Source organism: Protopterus annectens, chromosome 11.part0, assembly GCF_019279795.1.
Source record: "Protopterus annectens isolate FY-2018-M chromosome 11.part0, PAN1.0, whole genome shotgun sequence".
NCBI classification, from domain to species: Eukaryota; Metazoa; Chordata; order Ceratodontiformes; family Protopteridae; genus Protopterus; species Protopterus annectens.
The window spans coordinates 491,762,847-491,777,030 of NC_056745.1; positions in this window are offsets into that span (position 1 = coordinate 491,762,847).

Below are 14,184 nucleotides of genomic sequence, written 5' to 3' on the forward strand. Positions count from 1 at the left end.
CAGGTGGGTCCGATGGGACCGACCTTCCCAAGTGTGCTATAGTGTTTAGATTTCATCATCATATGTGGGTTAGTAATAGTCAACACATTCCAGGGTTAGGTATAACAGCATGCATAGATATTTCCATTAACCCAGACACCAGATAAGAACAGTTGCATAGCAAACAGAACACATTCATATATGGGACCACAGTGGTAATCAGAACTGTATGCAGGTACATTGATGGCACCATGCCACCAATGCTGGGATAATTCAATATAGCACATACATGGGAACCATTAAAATATTTGTCTAACAATTGGACAGTATCAGAACATAGGTGTCATTACATACCAGTTGGGGTGAGTATGTTGATTATTGTTGGAGATATGGTGGGGGGAGAGAAAGATGTCAATTAACAACTAGTATACTACTGTAGTCCACATTACTTTCCTAGTCAGTGCTTTTATTTCTACTTTACAAGTCTTACTTCGTTACCCTATAGCTTTAGTTTGGACAGTGATATGGCTGTTGTCATCATTACACATGAACCGGTTTTACCTGCTATATACACCTCTTACCTGGTATACCTGTGGAGGGAATGTTTGTTAACACTGACTGTTTGTACATATACTCCTGGATTTCTGGTTGTTGTTTTGCACATAGCTATCCAACTGTTTCTGCACAGACTCTGGCCATGTGTTGACCACATGCTGGTGTGCCGGGATATATCTAGAATATTGCCCTCTTCCACCTTTAGTGACCTGACACACATGCTTTCCTACAGTTATATTATGTAGCACAATGTGGGTGACAGTGACCAGTGATACTTTATTATTCAGAGAAACTGCAACACTCACAATTTCCTACAATACCAGAGTGAACAGTACCAGTACAGGTTATAATGGTCTGTATTTCTCAGCACAGTGTTCGTATCCAACATACCGGTTGGAGCAATGTTTGTTAGCACTACCTGACTGTTGCCACACAAAGTTCCAGATTACACATTAGTATTATGCACATGCCTCTCATTCTGTTACTGTACACACTCTGGTCACAGCTTGACAACATGGGAGTGTAAATAGGACATACTTGAAATATTACTCTTCTAACAGTTTATGGGGTTGCTACAGTGGCAGGTGTGTTCTTATGATGTTTGACAATCACTTGTATTCCCTGTTTGCTGGCTAAACATCTGGGGTCATCACACAGACTTACCAGGGGGACAGGGAGAAGATATGGGCATGTATACTGGACATTCTGGCCTCATCTGTACAGTTGTGGGGTATGAATCTGTATGCACTCCCAGGATTTAGACCATGGTTATGTCTGTTACAACTTAAACACTGTCCATCACAGTTGTGTCTGCTATATAGATATTGCTGCATATCTCCTATCTGCTTTCTGTCTTATTAATCCCCTGTGCTTCTGCATTCTGACCTTGTATTACAACACTCATATGCAGATTTCCTAGACAATCATATGTTGTTGGACAGTATGGGTGACAGTGTTGTGTAATATCTCATTATTCAGAGCAACTACATATCATTCTTGTATTTCTGGGCACAATGTTCATATCTGACAGACCTGTGGGAGGAATGTTTATTAGCACTACCTGAATGTTCCCACACACAATACCAGATTCCACATTACTGTTATGCACATACATCTCACTCTGTTACTGTACACACTCTGACCACAGCTTGACAAGTTGGGGTGTAAATGGGACATACGTGGCTTGTTAGTCATATAAGGTATTGGGGAGTTTCTAGTATGCCAGCTTTATTCTCATAGCTGTGTGTCAAGCAGTTGTATTTCCTGTTTGCTGCCTATATGTCTGGGATCATCCCACTAATTTCCCAGGGGGATAGGTTGATAGGCAACAGATATGGACCACTTTACTAGACATTCTAGACATATCTGTACAGTTGTGGGGTATGATTCTGTATGCAGACTACTACCACTGGTAGGATTCAAACTGTGGCTGTGTGTGCTAAAAAAACAACATTTCACATCTCAGTTACATGTGCTATTCAGATTTTGTTGTTTGCATTTTCCTTCTTTACTATGTGTCTCTCAGTTATACTAAATGGCCTCTGGGGATTACACCTGTCATATGCAGGGATTCCTACACATTCAATTTATGGTGCACATTGTGGGTAATAGTGCTTAATACTACAGTACTATTACATGATTGCATAGCTGCATTGCTATATGATACCAGGATATACACATGCAGTCCAGATGTTAGACCTGTTTTGTCAGGTTATTACACTTTTATTGACTTACAAACAATATTAGACTCTTCCTGCCATATTCTCTAGTGTATGCAGTACTTGCCTTGAACAATACAGGTTTTATACAAGCAATTAATTTACTACTACTTTTATTTTTATTTCCTATGACAGAAAATGCATTAGTATTACTGACCTGCCTCGTGTCGCAACCCCGCCAGGTGACTGATGTGGGTCTCCTGGTTCGCGGCCCGCTCCATTGCAACTGTGGGGGACTAAGTGGAATATTTAGCCATACCTATCCATGATATACCTGAGCTGGCAATTATTACACACATACTGGGGTAATTCTTGCACACAACTGGAACATCCCCTGCTGCTTTTGCCTCCTGGAGCCACTCCTCCAAGAGGTCCCCCTTATGCCGCTTCAGGTCAGTATAGTGGTGCCTGACCTGTTCACCAGTTTGGGGTATGCCACTGGCACTGGTGAGGTCACAGGCGAGATGGTCCCAGGCCTCCGCCTTATATTGGGAGCCCTGGTACTGACCCTGCAGCAGTCTCTGAGCATGGTCTTTAACTAGGAGCCCTGCCATGACCTTGGACTCCAGGATGCACCAGCACTGTGCCCGGAAGTGCACAACTTCTCCCCTTACTGCTATAGTGCCTACAAGGGGAAGCTCCAACCAGTTATGAGATGTATTCCCACCTCTTGGGTTTAAGTAGGGCCGATTTATAGGTTCATAGGTTCATAGGTGGGTACTAGGCTATCTACCCGAAGGCATTTATAAGCCTAGCCAGAATGTGTTGGCTTTCGCCGCCCCTTTAGATTGGTTCCCTGTGCCTCTGTCCAGCAGAGCCACTGAAGTGATCTCCGAGGTAAACTTTCTGTTTCCCATCCACTCGTCAATGTTTCTTTTGAAGAGTGTTAGCGAAGAGCTCTGCCTAATGTAGATTGGGATCATGTTCCAAAGCATGAGAAGTCTCTGAGACAGGAATATTTCCCTCCAGCACAGCCTATTAATTGTTGTGGGGAGGTTTAGATCCCTGGAGCGTGTGGCTCGAGGGGATAAGGTTTTCTTTACGTGGAGCATGTCCATCAATTCTGGGTTGGACATGGCCTTGTATGTCAGGCAGAGATCACCTCTGAGTAGGCGGTATGCAACCAAGTACAACTGGAGTTTCTTCAGTCGAGCTGCATAGGACATCTGTTTGAGGACATTGATCCTCTTGGTGAGGTACGTCTGTGGTCTTTCCATCTGTTGCAGGTGTCTTGTAAGGTACAGAGAGTCAATTATAGCCCCTAGTTTGCAGTCATCTACAAACTTGGTCAGCCATAGTCCTCCTGTGCTTGCCTGTACCTCTGAGAAGTATATGCCAAACAGGAGGGGTCCTAGGACTGAGCCCTGGGGAACACCACTTGTAACTGGTTTAGAGACAGACCTAGCTCGTGCAACTCTCCCCATGTGGGTTCTGTCCATAAGCCAGTTGGCAACCCATCTTGTGATGTAGGGGTTTATGTTCAGGCTGGTGAGCTTGTCTATAATGCCAGAATGGGGAATGGTGTCGAAGGCCTTAGCGGTTTCCTTTTCTTGGAGGAGTGAGTCTTGGTTTTGCTTGGGATGGCATGATCCATGCATTCTTGAAGCTGCCCGTAGAATGCATTAGTAAAGGATTTTGCAGCTTGGACAGTGTTATCCTTCAGCATGGGGACTTTGAAACTTTCCACCTCGGTCTTAAGTAATGTGAAGTTTGCTTTTGAAAATTTTTTCATGGTGGCTTTCTTGTCCTGGGGTAGGGGTGGAATATGGATATTCAAAGTGATTTGTTTATGGTCAGATCTAACCAGCGAGCGGTTGACCTCTGGTGTGGAACACCGGTCGCCCATGTTGGTGATGACCAGGTCCAATATGTTGTCACCTCTGGTGGGAGTGTTGACCAGTTGAACCAGGGTGTTTGAGTTTATAAATTCTAGGAAGAGTTGGGCAAGGGAGTTAGTACTTGAGTAGTTCTCCCAGTTAATGTTTGGGTAATTGAAATCACCCAATATTTGGGTATTTGGTAGGAACTTTATGCTTCCCAGTGTTTCCATAAATGCGGAATGGGGGTCCTGGGACATGGTGGGTGATCTGTAGCAAGCTACAATTTGAATTGCAGCTTTGCCCATTGTTAGTTGCACGTGGATGATCTCTGTAGCATCATGCTGTGCCATTAACCTGGAGGTGTGGGTATCCTCGATGAATATGGATACGCCCCCGCCTTTTGTATTTCAGTTTGGGTTCTGTGGCAAAAATGCATGGTATGAGTTGTAGCCTGGTGCTGGGGTGCTCTCTGGAGCCTTAAACCAGGTTTCTGTTACTGCACATATATCGATTTTCTCCATACTGAGGAGTGCCTCTAGTGCGTGCATTTTGAGGTTTAGACTTCTGGCATTGAGTAGCATTTACTTGTGCTATTTACGGCGGTGGGTTTGTTTTTTGAGCCTTGCCTAAAAAAGGCACTATGGGGGTGGCAAGAGCCTTGGCAAGTATTTAAAAGCCTAAGGGTGACAGGTGCAAGCCATCTCTAGTGAAGCAGCGCGGCTTGTCGAGCATGTCATCCCAGGCGGACAGATACTGGATCCCCTTTAAATGACACCAGAAACTTAGCCAATTGTTGAAATTGAGAATTTTTTCTTTATACCATGGTATCATTTTTGGTGAGGGCAGGATGCTACTCAGGGTCAGGGTCATATCGGCATGGGCTATGTGATCAGAGAGCTCTTCCATGTCTCTTTTCATGTAGTCCAGGGAGGTACAACTCAGGTCATTCACACCAACATGGACAATGACAGAGTCATATTTGTACTTGTTCTGGTGTGACCTGAGTGCTTGTGTTATGTGGCGGATCCTGGCACCTGACAAGCAGCTAACAGTAACCTTCTCCTTATTCAGCCTAGTGAGTGGGACATCAGTGTTCCTAACTATAGAGTCACCTATTACTAGTATGTTGGGTATGTTATTTTGCCTTAAGGGCTGTGATTGCATGGCACACTGGTTTTGTGAAGTATGTGTTTCATGGTTTGTGTTAGAGGGTGGAGGTTGCATGGATGTTTGCTTTGGAGGTATCTGTTGATTTTGCAGATATTTATTTAGAACCTCTGAGTATGTTTCCATGTATTTATGTGTGTTTTTTGCCAGTGCTGGTTTAATGAGTCTATGTAAGACTGGTGGTGTGATGCAAGTATTTCCCTTCTCCTCTTGACTGTCTGATCCAGTCTTGGATTGAGAGAGCTTAGCCTGTAGTTTGGCTGCATAATTGCATCTCTCGCATGTATTAGTGTTTGGTGGTAGGAGGAGGGGGTTGTCTGTGTACATGAGGCAGTTGTAACATTGCTTCAAAATGCCCAGATTCACCAGTTGGACTGGAGAGTACACCTGTAACTGCCCTTTGGACATGCCTGGATAGGTACAGTGAACTGTTTTACTGGATGGCTGGTAAGGTCGAATAGAGAGCCTTGTCCTTATGTACAGTACAGGAGAGTCTAGTGCTAGGGTTTATAAGTGCTTGCTATAAGTTTTGAGCAAGTGCCTGGCTGAGAAATTTCCCACACTTTTCCGTGATTGGCCAGTTTTGAAAAGGCTAAGCTATGGGCAAACCTGCTTAATGAAGGTTGGCATTGTTTAAAGGGGTATAACACTGGGCACATTAGCGTTAGCTAGCCTACACATTGTTTACACCTCCTAAGCTGGCCTGTGCAATGCTTAGCATTGCTTACATTAGACTTTGCATTACTTTTTCTTTTTGGCATTGATTTTTTATTCATTACATCTTATATATCTGCCTGGTATCCATGATTAATGTGAACGTACACTCTATGGGGTCCTTGTGTTTTATTGAGGACTTCAACACTCTATTACAATTGCACCTCACTTCTGGGCTTACTGCTATACTCCAGTTCACATATTTATGTTATCTAGTGGGTTATGGAACATATGACTGTATACTGACTCCTGTCACAGGTTCAGTTTAGTTTTACTATGGTGAGGACTTGTTTGCTGATACCTCATTTTTCTCTAATTCTGTGATGGCTTGGTGGTTAACTACTGTGACTCTGGTGTATAGGGTCCTGGATTTGAGACCTGCATGGTTGTTTATTTTGTTGATGGCCAGAACAATGGCCATTGGATACAGAGTGATTAAGGCAGTTTTGAGCAGTTGTAAGTAGGTTTGCATGACAGTAAGATCTGCTAACCTGTCATTAACAATACAGCATCCATGGGACCAGATGACAACCCAGGCTGTGTACTACATGGACTACAAAATGAACTGGCACCCCACCTAAGTGTCATGTTTAATCATAGCCTCAGCATCCATGGGAACAGATGACATCCCAGGCTGTGTACTACATGAACTACAAAATGAACTGGGACCCCACCTAAGTGTCATGTTTAATCATAGCCTCACCTCAGGCTTTGTGCCCACTGTGTGGCACACAGCTACAGTTATCCCACTCCACAAGGGAGGATCCACCTTGGATCCTGGGAACTACTGTCCCATCAGTCTGACAAGCCTGATCTGCAAGAGCATGGAACGGATTATCATGGAACTTATAAACAAAGACATTGGCAACCTCCAGACACTGGACCCCACCCAGTTTGGGTTTGTGAAGGGCCGATCTTGACTCCTGAATCTGATTAACTTCTTCAAATCAGTCTCCAGAGCTGTGGACGAGGGTAAGGAGGTCCACACAGCCTATCTGGACCTCGCCAAGGTCTTCTACACCATCCCCCACTCTGGAATCATAGATAAACGTACTAAGCTGGGCATAAATCCCTACATCACTCGATGGGTTGCCAACTGGCTTACTGACAGAACCCAGACTGTAAAAGTAGCTGACTCCAAATCCAGCTCCAGATAAGTGACAAGTGACAAGTGGAGTACCTCAGGGTTCAGTCCTGGGACCACTCTTGTTTGGCATCGACTTCTCTGAAGTACAGGCCAACACTAAGGGACTCTGGCTAACAAAGTTTGCAGATGACTGCAAACTGGGAGCCATTATTGAATCCCCAAATAATGTGGATATTCTACAAAAGGGCCTTACAGAAACAGATGCCTGGTGCCAGAGCCATAGGCTCAAGCTTAATGCCAAGAAATGTATAGTCATTCCCTTTGGAAAAAAACATGTACCCATGAACTACCACATAGGTGGCAGGACACTAAACATCGAAAGTGTGATGAGAGACTTAGGGACACAAGTGGACAGTGGTCTCACCTTCGATAACCACATCGTCACAACAGTCAGGAAATCCTTCTACATGGCACAACTCATCACTAAGGGCTTTTCATCCAGAAAAAAGGAGGACATTGCCCCACTGTACTCATCCCTCATTAGACCCATTATAGAGTATAATGCCCCATTTGGTATGTTCCTCACAAGACATCTGCAACAGCTGGAAAGGCCACAGAAATACTTCACTAAAGGAATCACAGGCCTAAACCAGTTGCCATATGCTGACCATCTAAAATAACTCCAGCTATACTCTGTGGCATATCATCTACTCAGAGGTGATCTCTGCTTAACATACAAGGCCATGTCAAACCCTGAGCTGTTGGACATGCTCCACTTAAAGAAATCCCTCAGAGCCACATGCTCCAGGGATCTAAACTTTATCATCACAATGAACAAAATATGCTGGAGGGATAGGTTCCTGACCCAGAGACTTCCCATATTCTGGAATAGACTGCCCATACATGTCAAGCAGAGCACCTCATTGGCCCTCTTCAAAAGGAACCTTGATGATTGGATGGGAGATAGGAAATTCACCCCGGGTATCATGTCAGTCGCCCTGCTAGACAGGGGCCCAGAGAAGTAAATATTGTGGGAAAAATTTCCAGGGAATTGTTATGGCTAGACTTGCATAGGCCTTAGGGCCGATAGCCTAGTACCAACCTATGAACCTATGAACCTATGTTACATCTGCTTACAGAGAGTTAGCTTATAAATTGCTTAACCAGTGTAGGCATTGCTTACCACCATGCAAACGGCCTTAAGCCCGCTTACTAGTGCTTAAATATGCTTACTACTGCTTATTTGTGCTTAAACCTGCTTACTAGTGCCTTATTCATTATGACACTGACACCTCACATGTTCTTTTACTGCAGTACTCCAGTTCATGTAAATATGTTATTTAGTGGGTTATGAAACATAAATATTACTCATAATGTGCTTTGCCATGGAAAATGGAATGTGCTGCAGTGGAACTCAAACCAAGAATGCTTGTTCGTAAGGCGAATACTGTGCTCACTACACTATTGCTATGCTGATTTATTTGCATTTATCTTTCTTTTTATCCTCTTCAGCCATTTAAGCTGTATTGACCGTAGCTAAGCAATGGGCACTCTTGCACACCTACTGTTAGCTTTAATGGGATTTTAAAAAAAAAATTAAGTGTTTCTTCATTTTATTTATGTATACTGTTGCTGTTGTACACAAGGGGGGCTATTGGTGGGGATATGCAGTCACCTGTGAGCAGTCTCACTCATTTCATACCCCTTTCTGCTGTTCTTCCTTGCGGGGGCTTGTTTATTCTGAGAGCTCTGCTCTCAGACACACCCCCTGCACTCTTACATGCTCCATGTAAGCCTAGGAGCTCAGGCAGTGCATCTCGTTGCTATGCATGGCATGCTGCCATCCTGCTCCTAAACAGCTGCCTCTGTGCAGGAGTAAGCTAGTCCTGCACAGAGGGATAGTAAATCCAGGGGCATATGTTCGAACTCGTAAAAGTTTGAATACTGATATAAAACCACATAAAACCAAAAAATACAAAACTAAAAGTCTATAGCAGGAGGGCTATGCCCCCCTGCACCCCCCACACCCCCTTACTTAAATATACCAACTTTGAGATCACACTACATTGCTGAAATGGGAAATCTTCCCTTTCTGCTCTGTACAGATGTCTTCATTCAGTCAGATTGGACTTTTACAAGTTCGAACATATGGTCTCGGCCATATGTGGTTCAAAATTATAAACGTTCGATCTACTGAAGGGGACCTATAGTTTTATATATATATATATATATATATATATATATATATATATATATATATATATATATATATAGATATATATACACACACACTTCTTAGTACTCTTTTCCATTCCCTTTTCCCCAGTTTTAATAAACTTTTTCTTGATATATCCTACTTCTCTTTCTGTATTAACTATTTTGCAGCCTAACCTTTTTATAATTCCTTAACCTTCTAATGTTCCTTCTCTCTATTTTTAAACTAACCTTTATCTATCCCAAAAATTATGACTGAAATGTATTACTTAAGTCTATTGCCAGAAAGTGTATATAATTTTTACAATTTATTACTTATTCTGTAATATATATTTTCATGCATTATTATGTAACATACATATTAGGAACTGTCTTCGATCTTCTATATAATGCATGAAACCTTTATTGCTTGCTTTATATTTTCTTATTTTCTTCTTTTATTGTATCCACAAAATGTACTTGTGTGTGATTTTCTTAGTCTTTGTAACCAATGTTGATTTGTAATTCTGTTTAAATTGTACTGTGGAGCTTTATTCCCCATGCCTCGACTGAAAATGCCTCATATCTTGTCAAACTTTCCCAGGAAAAAATGTCAAATAAATAAATATATATATATATATATATATATATATATATATATATATATATATTATATATACCTATATATACACATATATATATATATATATATATATATATATATATATATATATATATATATATATATATATATATATATATATAGGTCTACTTCATATGACCTAAATTTCCCACACCCCCCCTAACTATATATACTAACTCCAGGGCTGCACTACAGTGGGAAAAAGGGCATATGACTTTTATTTTAATGTGTCAGTGTTATGAGTTTCAGTCAAATGAGTTTTCAGTGTTTTGAACTTTCAGTGTTTTAGTCTAAATTAAATGAATTTCAGTCAAATGAAATTTAGGTCATATGAAGTAGACCCATATATATATATATATATATATATATATAGATATATATATATATATATATATATATATATATATATATATATATATAAACACATGTATATATATATATATATATATATATATATATATATATATATATATATATATATATATATATAGTATATAATATATAATATATATATATATATATATATGTGTGTGTGTGTGTGTGTGTGTATATATACTTACACACACACACACACACACACACACACACACACACACACACACACACACACACACACTCACAGTAAGTTTCATGAAGACACTGAGAAGACACTGGAACAGGACATGCATAAAAGCATCTGAAGTATGTAAAAAATGATCAGCTACTTGGTTCATAATAAAATATATTAGTAATATATTAGTCTGCTCTTTTCAACATCTAGAATATGAGATAAAAACTTTGCAATCATAAAATAAAACAACAAATGATCATGTATCTGTTAGATAAACTGATTGTCTTCCCAGGATTCTATGTATTTGGAAAAAACAGAAAAGAAACTTCAAAGAACCACAGCCAAACCTGGGTAAATGCTGCTATGGGTCATACTAGCAGACTGCAGGACCAAGTACAAAATGAAAATGCCATGCAGCCAAAATCTTCTTGCAGCTTGATGCAACAAGATAAAACTCAAAGGCACTGCAATGAGTCCAATTCACCACTTCTTATATAGGAGGACTTAGTACTTCCAAGTTATAAGTGTTTTATTAATAACATAATTTTAAACTGTCTATGAAAACTGGCTGGGGCATCATACACACAGATGTAGAGTGTATGTACTGGATTATTGTAACTGTTTTGTAGAACTTCTGGTCAACCATTGGCACACGTGTCACCTGTACACCCTCCAATGCTTGCTAACACTATGATGTAATTTCAACATATATTGCATTTACTAGGGCAATGCTAACAATGTGAACGATTAAGCATTTCCCACTGTGGCTACTGGTAACAAATAGACTGCCAGAATCTTTGTTGTTACCCTGTAAGTTGTGCCTGTACTAAATTATTAATTCATCTACTGTTATCTAGCATGTTTATCCTCCCTCTTTATTCCCACTGTTGAAAGCTAACACACAGCTATATACAGCCTAAAGGAAATGAATGTAGCCCAGGATTAATGTTGTGTTCACTTGCCTGGCATGTACCTTACCTCATTATAGTATATCCTTGCCTCCCACATTTTCCATGCACATGCACCCACAGCTTCACCCAAGCCAGTGCTTTGCTCATATTCTCATATTAATTTTTTACTGTGGCCTACCCATAGCAAGACTTTGTTAAATCTCTTTTGTCTCATTTTTTTATACAGCTCTAGCTCTACTTCACTCATGGCTGCCCCTTCTCCCTCCCAAGTGAAGAATTTCTGAAAATTATCCTGCAAACATCTGAAGACAAAATGACTCACTACTGGGACTTTTGCTCTCTGAAATATTCTTATGTAGGTGTATTTCCTGTTAACTAATTATTGCATCTAGTTGTTAGTGTTTTTACTTAATTTTATTATATTGGCATAGCGTGCACACTTGCAAGGTCTTTTCCCCTTCTTCCATTTCTTGCTTTGCAACTAAATGCCACTAGGTGGCAGCAAAACACCACCAAACAACTGAATCTTAGCCAGATAAGCAGCTCATCCTCTAATCAGGGCAGTGCTCTACAGTTATTAAAATTCTACAATATTTCTGTCTACTATAAAGTCACCCAGGTCCCTTTACAGCAGTTATTTTTCTATTCACAGTGAATAAATAGTGGAAACACAGTAACTGGCATAATCTCTGTGATTAATGCACAATGCTGCTTACCTCCATTACTTAGACTCCTGATACTTTTTTTCACGTCTTACCTCCTAGGTAGGGCTCTGTCTGCTCCACTCCCCCTCGCTCCACTCGGGATCCTTCTGCTCCCCTACCCTACCCTACCTCCATTCCCACCCACCCTAACTAATTTAATTTATACCTAACCTTACCACACCCACACCCTATCTCTACCTCTCAGCCAATCATGCAAACAACCACCACCACTACCTCCCCCTCCTTTGCTCTCATATTGCACACTGTACACATAGTACTTCCCCACTCACAAATTTGCTACAGTCTATCCTACCAATATATTATCAGGACCCCTACACATTCTACAGGATTATCTCTATACACTCCTACTACTTCTAACAAAATAACCATGTACTCCTATCTAATAATCCTAACACTAGCACTCACCATTACAGTCCATCTAACCTAACTCTCCTTCAAGAACATTACAATCCCCATGTCACCCCACCTCAACCTCACTTCCAACATTTACTAACTACCCCTTACTCATCTCACCCTCACTTTTTAACCACACCAGCTATGACCTACACCCTTTCAAACTCCTCCATTATCAAAACAAATCTAGAGTATCCGTACAATGTGAGTTAGCCTTCTTCAAATACCTACAAACCATAATAAACATTGCCTCTCACCTGTTATACAGTGGCGATATCAACTCCAACCCAGGGCCAATAATAAATCCAACAAATCATCAAAATCAGCCTAGAACCAATGCTAGCCTACTTAAGAAAACATCCAATATTCTAATAATAAATTATAACACAAGAAGCATCCTTAACAAAACCACTGAGCTTCATGCAACCATAGCATTGTATTTACCTGACATCATCTTCCTCACAGAAACATGGCTTAAACCACACATTAAAAATGAAGAAATTCTTCTCCATGGTTATAGCATACTGCAAAAAGACAGTACAACTAAAAGAAGAGGCGGAGTCACTCTCCTATATCAGAATAACATCAGTGTTGAACTATTTAACATAGAAATCCCTGCATTTAATAATGCAGAGACCCTACTTGCTAAGGTAAGACTAAATACACAAAAATGGCTAAATATCTTAGGATCATATATCCCTCCAATCTCTTTTCCACTGGACGTCAGAAACTCTCCCCCATGAATCCATTGTACTACTCGACTTCAATATTGATTGGACATCACTTAAATCACCCCACCACTCAAATCATATTAACCTTGATGGCTTCTCACAGCTTATACAACCCCCTACTAGAGAAGACAAAACCTCCAAAAAAGAATCAATACTGGACTAGATTCTCAGCAATCACCCATCTTCCACCCATAATCGGTAATTATAATATTATATTATAATTCGGTACACTACCCGATACTCTAAGTGACCACCTCCCAAACTTCTTCATCAGAAACCAAACTAAACTTGCTAGAACTAGCTCTCTTAAACACATCAGATACACTAAAAACTTTAGGGCTGACAACCTTAATACAGCCCTTAAACATTCTAACTAATCCCCTCTTTTACCACTTCCTTTAGATGAAGCAGTTGAGTATTTCAACACTATCTTCTTAGGCCTTCTCAACCAACTTTCCCTACCAAGACAGAACCACACTAAAACCATCTATGCCCCATGACTTACCAAGAGCACTAGGCAACTTATGAAACAAAGGGACAAAGCATGGGACCCCTGGTACAAAAACAAATAGGCAAACTCCAAATAGGCAAACATTCTTAGAACTGAGAAACACTATAAAAAAAACAAATCAGACTAGACAAACAAAAATGCTATAGTGAAATACAAACTAAGCACAATACCAACCCACAAACATTCTGGGCCACTATAAACAGTATTTTCCAACCAGGTAAATCACCAACTCCTCATCCAAACATAGACAGCAATTCTATAAACACAGCCACCCAATTGAATGGGTTATTTACCGACTCTATACTAAAGTTGTCAACAGATCCACCCTCCTCAACCCTTATTATACTATATAACCAATCAAGTAATGTCAACTCCTTCACCCTTCAACCTGTGTCAACTTCCACCATCTATAGACATCTAACCAAACTTAAACCCACCACCCAAGCAGTAGAAAAACTACCTGCCAAATTCCTACAAATAGCTGCCA